The sequence below is a fragment of the Lepus europaeus genome, chromosome 15 (genome assembly GCF_033115175.1).
Source record: "Lepus europaeus isolate LE1 chromosome 15, mLepTim1.pri, whole genome shotgun sequence".
In the NCBI taxonomy this organism is placed as follows: domain Eukaryota; kingdom Metazoa; phylum Chordata; class Mammalia; order Lagomorpha; family Leporidae; genus Lepus; species Lepus europaeus.
Genome location: NC_084841.1, coordinates 9,362,876 through 9,378,732, shown reverse-complemented (window position 1 = coordinate 9,378,732; position 15,857 = coordinate 9,362,876).

Below are 15,857 nucleotides of genomic sequence, written 5' to 3'. Positions count from 1 at the left end.
GTAGAAGATGGCCCAAGTCCTTGGGCCCCTGCACCCGCATAGGAGACCAGGAAGAAGCTCCTGGCTCCTGACTTCAGATCCCCACAGCTCCGACTGTTGCAGCCACTTGGGGAGTGAACCAACGGAAGAAAGACCTCTCTCTCTGTCTCTCCCTCTCACTGTCTGTAACTTTGCCTCTCAAATAAATAAAATCTTAAAAAAAGGAAACTGTTGTTATATATATTAAAAATAATTGAGAACCTAAATAAAAATCCATACATCAATATAATAAATTATGAAACATGTGACAACTTATGACAAAGTAACCTTTTTCCCCAGAAACCTTTTATTTAAGGAGTACAAACTTCATATATTTCATAATTACAACTTTAGGCACATGGTGATTCTTCCCAACATACTCCCTCTACCCACTCTCCCATGCCTCTTCCTCCTCGTTTCCTGTTCCCCTTCTTATTTTTTACTAAGATCTATTTTCAATTAACTTTATACACATATGATTAACTCTATGTTAAGTAAAGAGTTCAACATATAGTATGGAAAGGGTCCAGAGCTGTGGTGTAGCAGGTAAAGCCGCTGCCTGCAGCACCAGCAGCCCATATGGGCAGCGGTTCAAGACCCAACTGCTCCACTTCCGATCCAGTTCTCCACTGTGGCTTGGGAAAGCAGTAGAAGATGACCCAAGTCCTTGGGCTCCTACACCCACATGGGAGACCTGGAGGAAGCTCCTTCCTGGCTTCTGGCTTCGGATCGGAGCAGCTCTGGCCATTGCGGCTAACTGGGGAGTGAACCAGTGGATGAAAGCCCTCTCATTCTCTCTGCCTCTCCTTCTCTCTCTGTGTAACTCTGACTTTCAAATAAAGAAATAAATCTAAAAAAAAGTAGTGTGAAAAAAAACCCAAAACTGCTCCTCAACAGTCGAGACAAGGGCTGTTCAAAAATCATTGTTTCTCAAAGTGTCAATTTCACTTCTATAGATTACCTTATAGCTGCTCTATTAGTTATCACAGGTCAGGAAGAACATATGGTATTTGTCTTTTTGGGACTGGCTTATTTCACAATGTAATCTTTTAGTTAGAACAGACTGCACTAAGAGTACTAACCAAACAAACCCAAATTATGCTTCCCAATCTTAGGCTATGACAATGCCAAAGATTTGTGTGTTACCTGTGGTACATGATCTGTGATGGTTAGCAGAGAGAATTCACCTGAGCATTGTAGTCAGGAAAAAAAGGAAAGCACGGACTGGTCCGTTTTCCAGATGAAACACGTTTCACGATGGCCACAACCCGCTGGCTGGTTATGTGTGCAGACCCACACATACCTGCTGCCAACTGGCAACAGTATCAGTCCCAGCTGCAGTCCTCCAGCCTGACCTTTAGAGATGGTTTTGCATCCTTTTACTCCACACTAAACTAAATGAAACCCTGCTGAGAACATGGCCTGAAGGATGTTCCTATGTATCACAGCCGCCATCTTAATGTCTAGGGTCTTTCGTTTGTGCACAGAAGTTTCAACATTCTGTCCCAAACTCCCCTTCCTTAATTGGATGTCTGGACTCCAAATCAAGTTTTCTTACTTCTACAGAATATATGGTCAGGGACACGCACATACACTTGAGCACACACGCACACACACAACTTTTCTTAAATGAGAAAGGAAGGAGTGAGGCTACGGTAAATCTGAAATAAGTTGGAACAGAATCACAAGACAGTCCATTGTCACAAAGATACTAATAGTCCATGGGCAGAACCTGATTCTCTTCATTGAAAGGTGTGCATTTCTCCTTCATTTTCCATTGTTTTCCACAAACACCTCAATCTACACCTAGTTTAGGAGACTTCCTTTTGTGTGATCCTTTTTATTCAGGCAGGAAGGATGTGAAGGGACACTTTGGTCCCAGAAAAGATTTGTGTAGGCTTACCAGACTGTAGGCTGGGAATTTGTTTTGGATGCTCCAGTTAGGTTGCTTGTATGATTGCCAAAAGAACTTTCAAAACAAAATTTCTAAGTTTGTGATTTTTAACCACCACAATTCTTTGAAATTTCTAAATATATAAATATCAAATATAAATATATATATGTATAACTATTTGACTTCATACATTTCTGTGTATTGTCATAGGTATTTCATCAATAGATAATTAAAATTGCAGTATTCATATTTCTAGTTTATTAAATGTAGAATTGTGAAATTTAATGTGAATAAGGGCACATAAGTAAATGACCATAAACTAAATTTTGACTCACTGTAATCAATAGCTCCCACTAACTGATGTCATATTTATAGTTTCAATTGGCATAAATGAAATTTTTGTCATAATTGTTACAATCTAGTGTTCAAAATTACTTGAACTTTTGCATTATGAGTAATAGCTGGAAGGAATTTAAATTTATAAATAATAAAATGAAATGCTTTAGTTTCTCTAAGATGACACAATTGTTATCTAGCATCCATAAGAAACATTTCAAAGCAATGAAAAACAAAAGAAACCATTAGATTTAGTAATTAGATTAGTAATTTAAATTGCATGACGTTATTAGAGTGCATAACCTGCATGGATTCGTTTTGTAAAGAATACATGCTGTTTGAATACTTACCTTTTTATATATCTGCATTCTAATTGTTCTTCCTTAGTGTATTGTTCTGAAAACAAAATAATTACATCTACTAAAACTTGGCTTCTGACTTTCAACATCGTGTTTTCAGAAGACTAGTCATAAATTTGAATTGCTTTGGTATTTTAAAATATGATATTACATAGGTTACAGACATTTTCCATTAAAATTATTCATTTAACCACTAAATGGAATTCTTAAAATGGGTATTAGCATAAATTTTTAATGACCCAATTAAATAAGGAATTAGACAAAAGCAGCAGGGGCTGGACTGTACGGTTGCAAAGATTAAGGATAATGACAAATTTTATGTAGCTTAAATTGTTTCCACTTTAGCTTCCTATAGACCAATAAATATGTAGTACTTTGGATTTAGGAGATAAGTATCCTAAATAGTAGGTTCATGAACGTAGAACAGTATTTGTACAAAGAAGATGCATTGGAAAGTTATGTCTACAAAACGAATGATATTTCAGGACATTATTTTAGAATGAAATTAATTTTAAAATTATAAAAAGAATTAGAAAATATTAGACATGAAATAACAAATGACAAAAAGAAATGAAGAAAAGTCTTTGGACACTCAGATAAAATTCAAAATTAATGAAAATAGCACAGATGAAGCCTAAACTGGAAAGACTCTCAGATGAAAATTCATAGCATTCTTATCCACAATAGAAAATACGCTCTATTTTCAAATTTATATGGAATATTAACATTTTTCTACTAGTTTGATTAAAAGACCCAAGACATTTGAAGAAATATGAACAATTTTTCTGATCGGAAAGAAATAATGGAAGAAATTAACAATGAAACAAAAAAACCCATGTGACTAAATTTAAAAACATACAACCACAAAAATGGTGTATTAAACAACTCTTGCTTTAAAGAGAAAACTAGATAAATTTTAAAATCTCCTAAATATTTTAATAATAATATTTATAAAACTAGTAAAATCTAAGCAATTTAGCATTTAAGATATCAAAGTAATATCTCTAGCAATAGTCACTTATATCAACATAATTATTGAAGGTATATTACAGTGAAAACATGCACAGCAAATCCAAATAAAGCAGTAGGAGCAGAAACACAGATAAATTGTGATTTCAGAAATTCAAAGTAAGCAAATATATTTTGCAAATTTCTTTTTTGCATCTCTGCTAGTGATCATGTAATTTTTCTCCTTAGCCTCACTATTATAAATTGAATTGTGATTTCCTAACATTGACCTATCTTGAAACCTGGGATAAAGCTAAAATAACTATAATGACTATTTACTTCTCAATAGTACCTTAAAATTATTTTTGTTAATATTTTATTCAAGATTTTTACATTGACATTTTAAACATTTGTCATTGGTTTTCTTTTTTTGTTACTGAAGATTTCTTAGATTTGAGGAACTGTATTTTATCTTTTACTGTGTTTGTTCAAGTAAATAAGCATTGTCAGTTATTTCTTTATTATGAAATTGATTTGTACATGTTTATATTTAAATATATCATATTAGAGTCAAGAATAAGATGAATAGAAACATTTACCTAAAATGTATGGAAAATGTTTAAACTATTTGCATACAGAACTATACAGTTTGGGCTGATCAATAAGAAAATATTGTCCTCTAAGTTCTCTGTTATTTAACATTGTGATGGATGAGTCAATACAAATAGACTTGATGAGAAAAAACAAAAAACACTAGAGACACAACAATCCAAACACCACTAAGATAATCTAATTATTGATGGTACAATCTTACAACAGTAACAGCAAAAGTATTTCACAAATCCTACAAAACCAAAAAGTTAGTTTATGTCAATACTGAATATTAAGACTGACATAAAATCCACATGTTTTATATATAAAAAACAAGAAATACTTACAAGTTTTCATGGAAAGTACAGCAGAAACAAAATTTTAAAAGAAACATAAAACAAAAAACATACCACTGCACACCTGTTAGAAAGGCTAAAATCCAAAACACTACACTGAATGTTAACAAGAGTATAAGACAGTGGGGAATGAGAGTGAGTATTCAAAATGGTACAGTCATGCTGGAAACCAATGTGGCAGTTTCTTACAAAACAGAAACATCCTTACCATATGACCCAATAGTCATTCTTTGTATTTTCACAGGTGATTTGAAAGCATGTTCACCCAAAAACCAGCATAACAGTGTAAGTATTCATAACTGATACAAGCTGGAAGGAAGCAAGTTACCCTTCATGAAGTGAACGGACAGATGATAGTACATCCAGACAGTGAATATCATTTAATCATTAAAAGAAATGACCTATCAATCCTCGAAAATGTAGAAGAGAACTTTAAATGTTCTGTGCTAAGTGAAACAAGCCAGTCTGAAAAGGCTGCATCCTGCAGAATTCCAATTCTATGACATTCCTGAGAGGCCAACACCACAGAGACCATGAAAAGGTCAGTGGCTGTCAGACTTAGTAAGTAGCACACAGATTTGTAGGGCATTGCAACTATTCTGTAGATGCTATAACTGGATCTACTGGTATATCTTTGCACACTTGTCAAAATTCATATACTGTGCTAGACAAGTTGTGAACTTTAGTATAAACTATGTATTTTAGTGAATAATGAATCCTAACAAACATACTGCTCCAGTGGAAGATGTTAATGGGGAAGCTGGAGGGTCTGAGCGAGCACATGGGAGCGCTGTGGTTTCTGACCAACTTTTTATTAACTTAAATCCACATCTCTAAATGTTAAGACTTTGTTTTATTTATTTTAAAAGCAGAGAGAGAGAGACAGAGAGCAACAGGGAGAGAGAATCTCACCTCCATAGGTTTACTCCTTAATGCCCACAACAAGGACTGGGCAGGCCAAAGCTATGAGCTATAAATTCAATCCAGATCTCCTACATGGGTGGCAGGGACCCAAATGCTTGAGCGCTCATCTGTTGCTTCCCAAGGTGTAAGTATACAAGAAGCTAGATTCAGGAGCTGAGCTGGGACTCAAACCCAGGCACTCTGATGAGGCATATGAGCATCCTAAGTGATATCTTACCTACTATGCCTACCCCATAAATGTGTTTCAAAAAGCAGTTTAATTTAAAAAACAAAATAGGCAATATTATCATCTTAATAATACATATTCCAAATCTATAAATATCTATAATATCATCTATTAATCAATTAATTTAATTAATCAATTTTTAATCAAAATATCAATTTGGTTCTGCCAGTTAAGTTAGTTATAAATTGAAGTCGAAATCACAAACATGGTTAAAGAAATCACACAAATTTGCTGAAACTAGCTGAAACTTGTAGGTATAAAATTACATTACAGAGTCTGTATTTGTAAAGCTGTGGTATTGACCTACAAAGCAGTAGACCAGTGTAACAGAATAGAAATCCCAGAAATACACATTAATGCAATTCAAAATTTAGGTAATGATTACATCATTTCACAATATTGGAGGAAAGTTTTACTTTGTGAAAAGATATATTTGGAACACTAGCTAATCATATGAAAATGCTATATAAATTTATACACTATATCCTAGCATAATTTTAAAATGGATCAGCCTGCTAATTGTAAAAGAAAATAGAATGATTTCAGTAACCAGTGAACAGGAATATTAAAGCTTAATGTCACTGTTTTCCAAAGTTATTGAAAATAATGAATAAATATAAAATTAGTGATGTTATCATCTAAAAGAAGGAATAGTGTGTGTTCTGTTGAAATTGCTCATAACCATCTATGATATATTCCTGTTGAACATGGAACTAAATTAAATTAGATATTTTGATCTAAATACCTGGAAAATAACTGAAGTGAAGTAGAAGCAATACCAGGGAACAGAAGCATGAAATCATGGAATTGTATTCTGTAGACTGTGTAATGTAGTATAATTTACAGCACAAATATACCAGTTTGTTATTAAAATAAATTACAAAGACAGAGAGAGTAATGAGAATGTGAAGAAGGAAACCTGAAGAGATTGAAAGTCGTAATTCCTATACTATTATGGACTTTGATAAAGTCAATTAAAATATTAATAATAATGTGGACATAGGGTGGAATAATTAGAACACTTTCTATTTCTAGACTGAGTAAACATTGATGATTACTTTTAACTAGGAGGTACAAAATAATCTGTGAATACGTTTAAAATCTGTGTAATCTTCTAAAGAGTCAAGTTTAAAAATTTATTTCTTCAATTCCAAAATAATTGTAATTGATACAGATAAAATAAGATGAGCCATGTATTTGTGCTTGGACAAGGTGCTTTTTTACACCATTAGTTTTTATTTATTTTATGTATTTGGAAATTTCTGTAATAGAAAGTGTTACTTTATTTTTTTAAAAAATAGAATATTTACAGAAATGTCATTAAGGGGCTGGTGCTGTGGTGAAGCAGGTTAAGCCATGATCTGTTGTGTGTCAGCATCCCATAGGGCACTGGTTCAAGTTCCGGATGCTCAACTTCCTATCCAGATGCCTGCCAATATGCCTGGAAAAGCAGTGGAAGATGGCCCAAGTGCTTGGGTCTCTGCACCCATGTGGGAGACTTGGATGAAGCTCCTGGCTTGGGCCTGGCCCAGTCCTGTTCATTGCAGCCATTTGGGGACTGAACCAGTGGCTGGAAATTTCTCTCTTCTCTCTCTCTTTCTATGTAACTCTGACATTCAAATAAATAAGTAAATCTTTACAAAAAAGAAATGTCATTAAATAATTTACATATATATGTATATATAGGTGTAGTACCCATGAGATGATTTTCTTTAAATATAGTTGAATACAATATTAGAGGCTTAGATTTTCAAAACAGTTTAGATTGTTTTTTTGTAACCTTGAAAATATAGGAGGCCTTCATGGGAAATTCTAGAGCATTTTTTTTTAATTCTGTTTGACTATAGATAAGCTGAGAATGAAATAGGTATTTTGAAGGTAAAACTGTGAAGCACAAGACAGGGACATTCTGTACAATCTCAGTTTTAATATTACTCTTATTTTCAGTTTGAGATCATGGAATTAATACTGGCACACTTACTCGAAGCAAGAAACTTGAGATCACCACTTGTAACAAGTGTAGAGTTTTTACAATTGATCGTATTCTGAGGATGTGTGAATCGCTAATGATTCAGCAGAAAGATTCTACGCTATTGTCCAACTACAGAAGCATGACAGCAGGTGTCCACTGTGACAAAATTAGTATTATATACTTAGTCTGAGTGGGATATAGCATAAATAGTATGCTGCACTTGGTATGAAAACATCAAACTTGATGTAGTAAATATTATAATTTTTAGGTAATAATAAATGCAAAAAAGCACTAACATATGAGGCATAATATATGTATCTGTAGAAAATGAAGTCATAGCCTTAGGAGAAAACAAAAAAATCAAGCCTGTAATTACCTTACACTCGGCACGACTGTGTATCCAGAACACAGCAACTAGAGGCAAAGAATATACTTCAGTTTCATCATAATAATGACTCTAACTCTAAATAATGAAGAATATATTGGGTTCCCTTTAGAATTGCTAAGTCTTAATTACCTGTAATGACTAAAAAGTGCTTGCCAATAGTTTGATTGCTACCTGTTATAAATCGCATAAATCACATGGATCTATCAGAATACAGAGTGCCTTTTCAAATAAAATACACTAATTCATCTTGCAGTTTCAAACAATGATGGGTTATATCATTAAAACAATATTTGTTATCTTACTATAAATAAATGCAATACCAATTATTTTAGGATCCAGTTGGCTAAAATGGTCAAATTATCTTTTATGTTAATATAAGAAATTCAGTCATTCTAACCCTAATAAGAGTTCTCTATATCTGTTAATATTTTGGGGCAGGATGAGAGCCTCACTTCAAAATACTTATGTTTTCTTGATGGCACTTCATATTCTTATGGACCAAAGGTGTTTGAAGTAAAAAAATCCCAAAAGCTGTCCATTTGTCATAATTAATTAACTGCTGTGGGAGGCCGGCGCCGTGGCTTACCAGGCTAATCCTCTGCCTTGTGGCGCCGGCACACCAGGTTCTAGTCCCGGTTGGGGTGCCAGATTCTATCCCGGTTGCCCCTCTTCCAGGCCAGCTCTCTGTTATAGCCCCAGAAGGCAGTGGAGGATGGCCCAAGTGCTTGGGCCCTGCACCCCTGGGGAGACCAGGAGAAGCGCCTGGCTCCTGGCTTCGGATCAGCACGATGCGCCGGCCGCAGTGGCCATTGGAGGGTGAACCAACAGCAAAAAGGAAGACCTTTCTCTCTGTCTCTCTCACTATCCACTCTGCCTATCAAAAAAAAAAAAAGTTAAAAATTAACTGCTGTGGCAGAACATATCAGCACCATAGTCCTATCCTTTACACATGTGCCCCTAGCATTCTTCCACTATTATCATGGTTCCTGGGAGGCAGTGTGATGGCTCGGGCAATGTGCTGACTGCATTTCCTGTGTATATATTAATAGACGTGGAATGAGGGGGCCATGTGGTCAAACTACTTTTAGTTTTTGGAGGCATCTAGATGCTCTTTTCCCTACCAGCTGTATTAATTTTCATTCCCAAAATTACTGTATTAGGTTTCCTTTTTCCAAAAGTCTTATCAATATATTTTTCTTCATTTCTGGACAATGGCTATTTTTTTAATATAAAAACAGATTTCATGTAGTTCATAGATACAATTCTAAGAATATGATTATACTTTCTTTCCTACACTCTTCCCCATCTCCTTGGAATGAGATGATACTTCATTATAGTTTTTATTTGCATTTCTGTGAGGGGAGGGGAGGGGAGAAGGAGAGGAGGAGAAGGGAGAGGAGAGAAGAGGAGAGGAGAGGAGAGGAGAAGAGAGGGGAGGGGAGAGGAGGGGAGGGGAGGGGAGCAGGGGGCTTTGGAGGGAAGGAAGAGAGTGAGAATAGAAGTTCTGTTATTTGCAAAACAGCAACAGAAGAGCAGAGGCAAGACATTTTATATAACACCAAGTTTATGCTTGAAACATCAACACAACCACTGAGTTCAGAATCCCTGAAGCTAGTCTTTTCAATTCTCTGACACTTTCATATCTGAATGGAAACTGACTTGATAAAGAACAACTTTTCTAACTATTTTGAGAGGATATTGGTCTCTTTCTTGCAGCACAGAGTGATTCTATAACAAATGTGGTTTCATGAGCAATATTGTTATTGAATACATCTCTGACACTAGAATATTTATAAAGTTACTATTGTTTTTTACTCTTTTGTGTTTTCATTAACAATGAACAAGATTATTAAAAATTTTAATAAAGATGTGTCACAGGCTGACATTTACTTTAAACCATAAGTCCCTAACTGATATTCAGTATTATGTACCATGTCTGTATCACAGTAACATTTCATGTACTCCAAAATGCTATTACATGAATACACAGTATATTCTCCTGTGTAACCATCCCCACATGTGACTGGCCCACTGATTTAAACTTTAAAAGTAAGGACCTGACCGGCATTGTGTTGCACAGTTTGTGTCCTGGCTACTCTGCTTCTTATACAGTTCCCTGCTAATGTGCCTGGAAAAGCAACAGATTATAATCCAAATCCTTGGGCCCTTGTACCTATGCGGGGTACCTGGATACTTCCACTTGGCCCAGTCCCTGCCGCAGTGACCTTCTGAGGATCTGGTGAGTGAACCAATAGACAGAATCTCTCCCTCTCCCTTTCCGTTTCTCTCGCTATCATTCCGCCTTTCAAGTAAATAAAATAAGCACTCAAAAGATAAGAATCTAAAGAAATTTCCTCCAAAACCAAACTGTAATATTTGGTTGTGTTTTGACATTAGTTAGAATTCTCCATGGGACCCTCCTTCTGGAACCTGTGTCAGCCTTTCCCAACATTGGCATTTTTGAAGTGTAAATGCCAAGAATTTGACAGGAGGTTCATAAGTTGAGCATGCCCTTCTATTTTATCCTAACTAGATCCAGGTAATCAATTTCTGGCAGGGACATAACATATTGAAGTTGCATCGTATCTCAGTGCAGCATAGCACAGTGTACCTATATCAATTAGTATCGTATTGATGCTGATAAGCTTGATGTGGTGTTGCGTGCCAGACTTCTCCAAACACAGGTTTCCTCCTTATTTAATACCTAAAGAGCAATTTGTGGGAATCAATTTTATTCCTGTCATCAGAAAACATTCACCTAATATTTGAGTATCCAGTCATACATATTAAAATTAACTTTATAACTATTAAGTATCATATGTGTTGATCAGCATTATAAATTGAAGAAGAGTTTTGTTTCCTTGCCCATCTATGTATTTGACTGTCTTCAGTGTTTTTATCTGTATTTAAAATTTGAGAGTTGAAATGAGAAAGTTGTGCTTTTATGTTGTGATGACACAAATTTACTCCACATTTAAAGAATAAACACATACAAAGTCTATTCTGTGGTAGGAAGAATTCTAAGATTACCACCCATGACCCATGCCCTTGTACAATTTCTTTCCATTGATTATGAGAAAGATATTGGGCATGAAGAAATGCAATTTTTATGGTTTTTATATAACAAATGATATTTTTGCAAGTGCAAAAATTCTACGTTTAATAGAAATCGCTACTGGTTAGAGACAGTTAAATTTGGTTTGTAACATTTGTCCCTGAAAAAAGGAGTCAGACAATACCCAAGATTTCTTATATCTTTAAACTGTACTCTTGGACAAATGCCTTCACAGAATTTCTTCAGAAATATTTTTATGAAAGTATCTCAAAGTAGTAACTGTTTTGATAACACAGTCATTCATATTACATTGGCTAATGTTCACTCTTCAGGCAAAATAGCCATTGTCAATGATAGATTATACATATCTTTGTCTATAGCTTGGTGAGTTAATTTCAATATTCCTGCAGAATGTTTGAATGTTTGCCATCTGTTCTTGGTGATTTTGTTGTAATATAATTTATTGATATAGTTCATCATCTCTAACTTAAAAGGCTGTCTAGGAGAAAGCCTTACCTCCCACCACAAAGAAGAATAACTACCAAGGTAAATGTTATGTATTACACTGTGAGTGTCAGCTTGGAAGAACCATGTGTCTTTATTACAATCTTTTTTAGTTTTCACTATTAACATAATGATTTAGCAAAATGAGTTTTAGTCTAATATTGGCAACAAGAAGCGTTACTCCTTTTTTCTTCAGTTCAATAAGTACTTTTCTCCATATGCACTTTGCACATTTAATATGGAATGCTTGGCAAGAGGCAGATGGATATAGTCATTTCATGATCATTTCATGATACATTAATATCTCAGGCCAAAATCTTCCTCAGCTTCCCTCACTTCTTGGCTTCTTTATGCACCACATAACCATGCTGAGCTCCACACTTGCCAGAGTTCTGTTTGAGCCTGCTTCTGCCTTCCAAACTCTAGCATGCCAGGTCACCACATACTCTACCTCAAGCAAACAAACGTGTAAACTCTCAGGCAAGAAATATCTCAATGTCCTAAACAATTCCCCTCAGGAAAAAGAGGGGAAAAAGTGTTACTACAGAGAAATGATATTCATATTTGGACCACTAAAATGTTTTGATATTTAATAATTGACATGAATAAGTCATGGTCATGGGTTTTTTAAATTTTTTTATTTAGTAAATATAAATTTCCAAAGTACAGTTTATGGATTACAATGGCTTCCCCCCCCCCATAATTTCCCTCCCACTCGCACCCCTCCCATCTCCCGTTCCCTCTCCCATTCAATTCACATCAAGATTCATTTTCAATTATCTTTATATACAGAAGATCAATTTACTATCTATTAAGTAGAGATTTCATCAGTTTGCACCCACACAGAAACACAAAGTATAAAATACTGTTTCAGTACTAGTTATAGCATTACTTCACACTGGACAACCCATTAAGGACAGATCCCACATGAGAAGTAAGTACACAGTGACTTCTGTTGCTGACTTAACAATTTAACACTCTTGTTTATGGCGTCAGTAATCTCCCTAGGCTCTAGTCATGAGTTGCCGAGGCTATGGAAGCCTTTGGAGTTTGCCGACTTTGATCTTATTTCGACAAGGTCATAGTCAAAGTGGAAGTTCTCTCCTACCTTCAGAGAAAGGTGCCTCCTTCTTTGATGGCCCCATTCTTTCCACTGGGATCTCACTCACACAGATCTTTCATTTAGGTCTTCTTTTAACTGAAAAGTGATCCCTGTTAAACATTGTCATGGTTTAATCAAGATTTGTGGTTACACTCGAGCTGATGCAGTAACTGTGAGTGATTGTGTACACATCTGTCCATATAAATGCATTGTAATAGATGTAAATCTTCATATGTCTAGGTAGGCATCCACATATGTCAAAAATGTACATTTTAAAATAGCCTGGGCTTGCATTGTGGGCTTGAGTGTAATGCTGGCAACTGATTTTAGAGTGATAGTTCACATCATGACTGGTCTGCTTTTGATGAAGCTACCGGCTAATGTACTTGGGAAGACAGCTGATGATTGGTCCAAGTACTTGGGTATCAGCCACCCATGCGAGAGACCTGGATGAAGTTCCTATACCTTCCTTCCACCTGTGCTAGCCCTGACTGTTGTAGTCACTTGGGTAGTGAATAAGCGTATGGTAGATCACTCTGTCAATCTCTCTAGGTCTTTCTCTCAACCTTTCTCTTTCTTCCTCTCTCCCACAACCCCTGTGTGTGCATGTGTGTGTGTCGCTCTCTGTGTTCCCCTACCTTTCAAATATATATTTTTAAAAGTAGCTTTGCACACCTATTTTTTAGAAATAAAATCATAAGTACTGGAGAAATATTATAGTAAATTTTAAAGAAGAAAAGTGTTGCAATTTTTGATTAAGCTTTTTCAGTTTTGAAGAAATTAGAGATGTTTGTGCACTTGTAAGAAATAGAAATTCTATTGTTCCCTTTATCAGGTCTACACCAATAACTGAATCTTGCAAAGTTGTACAAGTGGTATTCTTCAAAACGTTTGCAGAAGATGCCCATCACATTTAAATTCCACTTATCCACGAACATTTAATGGTGTCAACAATGTAGAATATTAATATAAATTCAGATAAGGTGAAACCATTCCATCAACATAAGGATCCCTCTTAGTGTTAGCTGTGTATATCTATGAACACCCCGTTTCATTTCACTCTCTCCTTAACTCCCAGCAAGCACTAACCTGGTCTTCATTTCTATGATGTCATCATTTTGAGTATGCTGAAGAACTGAGTAATACGTGTTTAGGAATTAACTGTGGAACATCACCAAAAGTCCCAAATACATGATTCATTAGTTTCTTTTTCTTGTTAAATGAAATTCCATGATATTAATATAACATGGTTAAGGATTATTTACCCATTGAAGAACACTTGCGTTGTTTTCAGTTTTTTTTAAACGAAATTTGTGAAGTTGTACAAGGAATTTCCATATACAGCACACCCCGTTTCCCCTCTATTCACATTTTATGTTGGTGTATTTGTTGCAATCTGTAAACCACACCCGACTTCCCCTACTCCTTTAATCCAAACTCCTACTTCCCACCTTTCTCAGCCTCTATCAGTCAATATTTTGTGTTCACATGTTTTTGGTTCCACATAAGAGGGAGAACATGTGATATTTGTCTTTCTGTGTCTTAGTTCAGTTAACATCAAGTCTTCTACTTCCATCCATTTTTCTACAAATGACTTTTTTTTTTTTTTGACAGGCAGAGTGGATAGTGAGAGACAGAGAGAAAGGTCTTCCTTTTTGCCGTTGGTTCACCCTCCAATGGCCACTGCAGCCGGCGCACTGCGCTGATCCGAAGCCAGGAGCCAGGTGCTTCTCCTGGTCTCCCAAGGGGTACAGGGCCCAAGGACTTGGGCCATCCTCCATTGCACTCCCTGGCCACAGCAGAGAGCTGGCCTGGAAGAGGGGCAACCGGGACAGAATCTCGTGCCCTGACCGGGACTAGAACCTGGGGTGCCGGCACCAAAAGGCGGAGGATTAGCCTATTGAGCCGCGGCACCGGCCCCTAAATGATTTTTCTTGATAACACCATATTGTTTCTCATAGTGGCAGTATCCTACATACTTCCAACAATGGTGTATAGAATTTCACCTTTCTCTACATTCTCACCAGCACTTTTCAGATTCTGTCTTTTGGATAGTAATCAAATGGGATTATTTAGCTCTAAAGCTTTTGTACAACAAAGGAAGCAATCAATGCAGTGAACAGAACTTTGCATATTGGGAGTGAGTTTTTGGAAGCTACTTATCGGACAAAGGATTACATACAGAATGTATCAGCAACTCCAAAAGCTTCACAACCAAAAAACACAATCCAATCAAGAAATGGGCAAAAGATCTGCCTCAAAAGAAAGAGAAATCTGTTCTGAAAGGAGGAAATACAAATGGCTAACAAATATCTGCAAAAATACTGAACATCACTAGCTATTAAAGAAATGAAAATCAAAATCACAGCATGGTATCGCCTCCACCCCTCTTAGAAGGGTTAAATAAGGCCAGTGCAGTGGCTTACTAGGCTAATCCTCCACCTGAGGTGCCGGCACCCCGGGTTCTATCCTAATTGGGGCGCCAGCTCTGTCCTGATTGCTCCTCTTCCAATCCAGCTCTCTGCTGTGGCCAGGGAAGGCACGGAGGATGGCCCAAGTGCTTAGGCCCTGCACCCGCATGGGAGACCAGGAGGAAGCACCTGGCTCCTGGCTTCGGATTGGCGCAGTGCGCCAGCCATGGCAGGCATTTGGGGTGAACCAATGGAAAAAGGAAGATCTTTCTCTCTGTCTTTCTCTCTCACTAACTCTGCCTGTCAAAGAAAGAAGTGTTAAATAAAAAATACAGAGTGTAAGAAACATTTTAGCTTTTAATTAAAACCATATCTGATATTAATATCCATGTATAGTTTGTATTACTATATTGTTTCATTTCTCTTGAAAGCATACCCAAGAGTTCACTCATTTTTGAGGTCAAATGGTAGTCATTTGATTAGATTTTAAAGAAACTGTCAAATTGCTTTTCAGAGGGAAAAGTATTTTACATTTCTACCAGCAATGTATGAATCACTAGTATACAGTGTTGCTACATTTTTTGTTTGGTTTTGTTTCATTTTGTTTTTAAACTTAGCCCTTCTGGTAGGTGTGCAATCATAAGCCATGAAGATTTTAATTTGCATTGCATTCATGGCTAATGGTATTGAAAATACTTATATATGCTTACTTATATCATATTCTCATAAGGGAAATATTTCATTATGGCCTATCCTTATTTTCTCATTAGATT